General features: G+C 32.1%; 1 protein-coding gene across 1 annotated transcript in view; it reads right to left on the minus strand.

The window, feature by feature from the left end:
* The window catches only part of LOC126831982 (ecdysone receptor), a 47,634-nt gene extending 41,879 nt beyond the window's left edge, over positions 1-5,755 (minus strand). Inside the window, exon 1 of the mRNA XM_050562666.2 lies at positions 5,555-5,755. The gene's annotated coding sequence lies outside the window, so the exon portion shown is untranslated. The remainder of the gene's footprint in view (positions 1-5,554) is intronic.
* Positions 5,756-6,000: the final 245 nt, after the last annotated feature.

Consider the following 6,000-nt stretch of genomic DNA (forward strand, 5'->3'; position numbering starts at 1 on the left):
GTACATATATCACATACTGAAAAAATCTGATATACATGTACTTTTCTTCAAACATGTATCAAGATGCATTACAAAACTAAGAAATAGTGAGCAATCGGTGAATTAATTATTTATATTAATGCTCCAGCAAAGATTGTGTTGGCGTTTTTCAGAAGTACAAATCAAATATTTACTATTTTTAAGTCCTACGATATTGTGAAAGAAAGATGTATCTCTAATAATAGGAATATCATTCCAAAAATGGTTTAATTCTGTTCAATATACAAAGATATGTGAATTTGAAATTTCATTGATCTACATATGTACATGTACTGTATGCTGATTCGCTATGTATTCAGCACCCCACAATTTTGTTGTCCACCAAAATTTATTGCCGTGACCTTTATCTAACATTCGCATTTTGATTTTGTTTTCTTATTAAACATCAATTTGAGTGGATTAAGCTGTAAAAAATTTGATATTTTAACGAAAAAGGGCAAATGGTGAATCACTACTTAAAAGTACCAGTATAATTAATAGGGCTGCAACGATTCATCGATGAATCGATGAACTGCGATGTTTTAAAAATCCACGATGCACGATACAATCAATGTCCGTCCGTATTTCGATTCGTTATCCATATAATAATTTCACAAAAATAGACTAATAATCCCTTAATTGTATAAATAAGTCCATGAACAAAATAACTTTTTTTTTACTTTCAGCAAGTGTTAAGGCGTGTTCTACACATGAAGTGGCTTATTATATAACTATTTCATCAAGATTAAAATATCAGTCTGGTTAAAAGCAAGTCGTGCTTGAAATTAAGTTGTGTTCAAATTACACACATAATATGCGGAAAAAAACCCATACAACATAATATACATGTATATAATATATTTATATGTCAGTAATATGCTATTTGTGATAATATTACTGTATAAGAATGGCAATTTGTACATACTGCGAACATTGATCAGCACATTTCCAATGTATATTAATATTTAATATTAAAATCTTCGTAACATTATTTTCTTTGCTGTTCCATAATCTATGATTAAACTGACAACGAGAAAGCTTTTCATTGGCTGAAAATGTTGTGGCAATACGAGCCAGCCAGCTGAAATTTGTTTCATAATGAATTCACCAAATTCAGGTCGCACGATCGACAAAAACAATATTGCGATCGAAATCCCACATACCAAAAGTCACAAGTAAAGTATGGAAGTTTTTAGGATTTCCCGTTAAGCATGACAGCAATGAAATCCGTTTAGTTGACCGAGAAAACACCACATTTAAAGTAAATCACAAAAGTAGGCATTTTTAAAATTTATTTCCAATATCGCAATATTAATCGTATCGTAGACTATGAATCGTGATGTGCATCATATCGTCGCCTGGTGTATCGTTGCAGCCCTAAATTAATTAATAATATAAAATTGAGATTGTTTATGCCTTACTTATACTTAAGCAGGATCGGCAAGCTTTCATTCAATGTATTACGAAAATGCTTAATTTACTGACATAAAATTGAATGCCGTACGGTAATTAAATATGAAAAATAGCGAAGTTCATATATTTTTATTACGTACAGGATGTTAATATTTTGTTGACATGTGATTTTTAATTGTGGTATGAATTTGTCTGCTTAAATAACGATAAGAGTTACACCAATTTATTTCGGTAAAAAGTCTGACAAGAAACAATTTTGAAATCCCATCACTGTACATGTATCAGACAGTTTAATACAGGTTTTCCGGCATTCATGTTTGATGTGTCTCAATATTTCATTGTTGTTGAAGATTTTGTCTTACTCATTGGTTTTAATCTTAAACCCCTAACCCTGAATTTATAGGTTTTAATCTTAAATACCTGACCCTAACTATTGAATGTAAAAGTGATGGAAATAGAAAAGAGCGTCGGATCAAACATGATCGCCGGTTTTCCCTTGAGGCATGCACTAACTGTATAGCCAAACTGACAACTGTCACATGTATTACACTGTTGACGTTGTTACATTGTCAAACTTGGATGTCTAATACAAATTAAGTCCTTTATTATGCCATATAAAATCATTGCTAAATGACTGGTAAACTTTAAGGACGAAATTGTTGAAGCAATATTTCTAAACCATTTAAGCATGTATCATATTTCTAATGAGACTATCTCAAATACATGTTTCTCTCTGCTTGATTAGAATTTATAAGCAATATTATTTCTGCATGTACATGTAGTGTTCATGAAATTATTAGCTAAAACGAAGATTAAATTCAGATCAACAATTTAATTTTGCAGATAATTTCACAAATATAATCAAATAACATACAGAAAGAAAGACGTCTTTATTACACCTGCATCTGCCAGCATCACATACAACAACATCAGACATATCTTCAATCTGAGTACGGAAATTTGTACCTAATTATCCCCTTATTGGTATTATCACATCTTTTCTAAATCTTTGAAATACTAATCATGTTTGTGTTTTAACTTAAATGGCAATACATTACATACATGTAACTTTTACACCTGCATCTGCCAGCATCACATACAACAACATCAGACATATCTTCAATCTGAGTACGGAAATTTGTACCTAATTATCCCCTTATTGGTATTATCACATCTTTTCTAAATCTTTGAAATACTAATCATGTTTGTGTTTTAACTTAAATGGCAATACATTACATACATGTATCTTAAGGCTGTGCAAAAATATCGATATAATCGATAATCGGTAGAATTTTATTTAGCGATACGAAAATCGATATTGAAATTCAAATATTGATTATCGGTATATTTACCTTCTGAGGGCAAGTTACGGTCACTTTCACATGACTGAACTTGCCATAGTCTGGCATGCAGACGAATGAACGAATACACAACGTCAACACAACAACTATTTTCCCCCTCTGCTTACAAACTGGCACATTTTAAATATATATTATTGTAAAAAAAAAAACTAAACTTTAAGATTAAATACATTATTTTAATATTTTCGTTGTTTTTGTTGTTATTACTAGTTGAAACTAAAATAGGTCACCCACTTTGTGAACAATGACGATCGCACGTGATATAGTAAAATTAGAATTATCTCCCTTCTTTGCTCTTGATTGATTTGTAGAGAAATTGTCTGCTTTCACGATAAAACTAATTGTATTATTAATGATCAACTCAGCTTTTATTACTAAATCATGTCAGATACAGCCCATACAAAACACGTTTTTGACTTCCCGGGAAAATAACTATATCTCTCGTAATTTCTTGGAAGAATTCTACTTTGGTTTTCGTCAAAATTAACCAATCATAAAAATTCTTTGAAAGCCGGTAATTATTTTTTTATTGTCCAATCAATAGACGCCTTCTATTATATTTTATTCTATTATTAGCAACACTGTGTGATCGCCAGTAACTTGCAAAGAGAAACCATGTATTGTCTTTGTATTTATCGGAGATATTGGAATAAAAAAAAGGTTCAAATGAATCAAGAACAAAACTTAGAATAATACTCAAGTTAATCCTACATTTAGCAACTAATTATTTTACATTAATTGATTCTTTTACGTACATCGGCACAGTATTAGACTATGATAATAACACTACTGTAACTCGACCAACACAAATAACAGGTCGGTAAAGTTCGTTTTTTCCGGAAGAATGATTGATACCCGGTAATCGATTATTATCGATAATCGCTGACAAATTCTTGCCGATAATCGATATTGAAATTTCATATCGATTCCCAGCCTTAATGTATCTACAATTAAATATTTTTAGAATGAATAAATCAATTGACTGGACTGTCTGAGATTGACTACGTACGTACAGAGTACAGACCATACATGTACATGTAGGTACAATGTAAAAATGCATCTTCTGCTACAGTACATGTAATTATTACTATTACGGTACATGTAATTATTACTATTACGGTACATGTACATGCTAGAGGTTATCAAACTAAAACTAATTAAATCCCATGAAAATAAACACTGTGCATAAATTTAAAGTTAATTTGATGATAACTTTAACCATGTGGACAACGGACAGACAATGGTGAGGACAATAGGATTCTTCATCTCATGACATGAACATAAACCCTTTGTATATAGGCTACATTTGTAAGTTTAATCTGCTGATAACTTTAGAATTGTACACGACAGACCAATAGACAGACGGACCAAAAGACGAGGGTTATGTCCAGATAAGTGAGATACAACAATTAATAGAACACATACTAAATAAATAAGTAGAGATTTTAATAGACGTGTTGTGCCTACATGTCTATTGAATTACAATAACTGATTAATGATTAATTTTTGAACAGTGATCAAGAAATTAAATACTTGTAAATTGGACACTCATTATCAAAATTAATCAGTCAGCTTTAAACTGGACACATGAACAAATTAGATGATTTTTGGTGATTTTAAACGATTTTTACAAATTTTTAAACAAAGATTGGATATTAAACGAATGTGAAAGAAATTAGTGCTAGATACACAAGATTAAACGATACCTGGGTGTGATCAGACCTGCACCACTTACAAGGGAAAACCATGCTGGAAACCCTGTAGAAGTATAGTGGATGTGACCTTAAATGTCATGTCATGTAATGTAATACAGTGGTACAAGAAGGCTTTAACATTACTGTTGTTTCAAGTACTTAATTGAAATGTATATCTACATTATAGGTGAATATTTGCTGCGTGTGGTGAATACAGGTGCCCGTAACGATTCTAATTTTATTAGCACATATATTTGAGGCTGTGGACCACATGTACATACACGCCTTTATTTTGACTTAAACAGTTTTGTTTATTATGTATCTAGTACTATAATGTAATGATGAGACTGGGTCAGTTTATCCTAAGGTATCCTTTATTGAATGACAGGTCTATACTGGCAAAATAACCCAACCTACTCCTGACCTAGGGTCATGTCTGTCAGAATGTCTTGTCATAGTTTCAGTCCAACAGCCATACATTTCTTTCAGACATATACTAGTATCTTTCATACTTTAATAATAGCCTTCGGCAATTTTCTCTTTCTCTATCAATGTAGTTTAAATGCACAAAACAAATGCACCATTTCCTTGTCTATATTTACAATAAATTACCTATTCGCCCCGGAAACACATTTAAAATATTTCAAACCAATGTTTATTTTGGGCACTGTGTTTGTATAATAACGATAAAGTCTTATTATCAATGGAAGAGCTGGCTTAACCAGCCCAAATCAGAAAATAATTTTACATAGAAATCAACAACAGACCTGAGATAAAAGTACTTTCCAGCTAAACCAGAAAATTAAAATAAAATAGGCCCTAGATGTAGTGTACTCCCCACAATGCATATTGAATGTTTTACCATCATGAAATGTGAAACCAGATCTATAATATTGTTGTAACTGCTTAAACGTCTGACTCGCTGGAGTGTAAATCGGTCAAGGTTGCCGACATATTTCTTTGGTCTCTACCAAATAAAGTTGATGATAAGGCTGTGTCATGGACAAAGAAGTCTTTGAACATAAAATCAAAGATCATAAGTGTTCGAAATACTCATCTCCAACATACCTGCATATGTAGAATATGTTTTTAATCAATGACATTCATAATCCACCCGTCAAGTTGATGTAAGAAACACCGTTATTGCTTTTACCTTCATGTAAGTCCAGCAAAACAGACACAACCAGTGTTAACTCGCGAGAAATCTCGAGAAATCTCGAGACCGAACGTTGGGTGTTGTGCAGGCAGATTAAATCGTCACAAGTGATGTACCGTTACTATTAAAAAGGCTTCGCGCTTGTTTCTAGGGGGTGGAATATTTTTAATGTAACTAAAACTAAATGGCTAAAACACCCACTCGTTTTTATCGCCAATGTCATGCAAAAGCAAAGTGTTCGAATTTCCAGCCCCTAGTAAGGATTTCTGCCAAATATTAAAGGTGTAAGGGAAATAACTCTAACTAAGCATTTGGGGGCAGACCACCATTAATTACCCATTGACTTCAATGTTAATCT

The sequence above is a fragment of the Patella vulgata genome, chromosome 9 (assembly GCF_932274485.2).
Source record: "Patella vulgata chromosome 9, xgPatVulg1.2, whole genome shotgun sequence".
NCBI classification, from domain to species: Eukaryota; Metazoa; Mollusca; class Gastropoda; family Patellidae; genus Patella; species Patella vulgata.